The 882-nt window shown below is 61.2% G+C and overlaps 1 protein-coding gene across 3 annotated transcripts in view; it reads right to left on the minus strand.

The window, feature by feature from the left end:
• The window catches only part of SLC6A6 (solute carrier family 6 member 6), a 95,485-nt gene that overhangs the window by 77,090 nt on the left and 17,513 nt on the right, over positions 1-882 (minus strand). The gene's annotated exons all lie outside the window — the stretch shown is intronic.

The raw sequence follows: 882 nt of genomic DNA on the forward strand, positions 1-882 counted from the left end.
CAGGGAGGCGGCACCCACCAAAGTGGGGAGACCAAGTTCCAGGGGCGGGCCTGGCCCCGCGAGCAGGAAAGGCCTCTGCAGTCAAAGCTGCCGGGCAGGGGCTGCAGAGGGGCCCTGGCAACCCCGGGGGGCACGTGCAGTCCTGGCACAGTGGGGACCTGAGGCAGCTGGACTAAACCTTCGCGAGGACAGTGGCCTTGCTGGTGTGGCCCAGGGTGGCTGCAGCTACAGACATTGGATCCAGTGACCCCCTCAACCTGGCGGCTTCACAGAATGACAGATCAGCCCCGACCTTGATGCCCGGGGTTTATAGACAGGGCAGGCTGGTCAGGAGGCTGGAGCCAGGCGGACGGGGTCGGATCCCGGCTGTGCTGTGCGAGCCAGGGCAGCCCACTCATGGCCTCGGTTTCCTCATCTATAAAATGGGACTGGTAATAACTTCACCCTCACAGGCCAGGGGCAGATCACACCCGAGACTCGGCACAGGTGCACGCGGGCACACAGGTCAGCACGAATGCGTGAGGGCGGACCTCCCTCCACTCGGAGCGGGCGGCAGTTTCCATGCCCCACTCCTCGGACTGCCCAAAGAGCTGCTTCATGGCGGACCAACGCCAGTCGGTGCCAGGCTGGGGGGTCCCCCGACCAGCCTGCAGACTGGGTGTTCCCTCCTTCCTGCCGTCACGGATTCCTACTTGGTTGGGTACCCAAACATTTTATTAGAAAGGAGATCTTTACGTTTGTGGAAAGTGTGTACTGTGAAAAAAACGGCATGAATTTCAAGAAATGCTTGGGAACTAGCAGTTAGCGTAATGGCTATGTCGCTGGACTCCCAAGTAGTCGACCGCGGTTCGCGTCCCGGACCCGGTGGCTTAAAACTCACGC

This window comes from Tupaia chinensis, unplaced genomic scaffold (assembly GCF_000334495.1).
Source record: "Tupaia chinensis unplaced genomic scaffold, TupChi_1.0 Scaffold000704_1, whole genome shotgun sequence".
Lineage (NCBI taxonomy): Eukaryota > Metazoa > Chordata > Mammalia > Scandentia > Tupaiidae > Tupaia > Tupaia belangeri.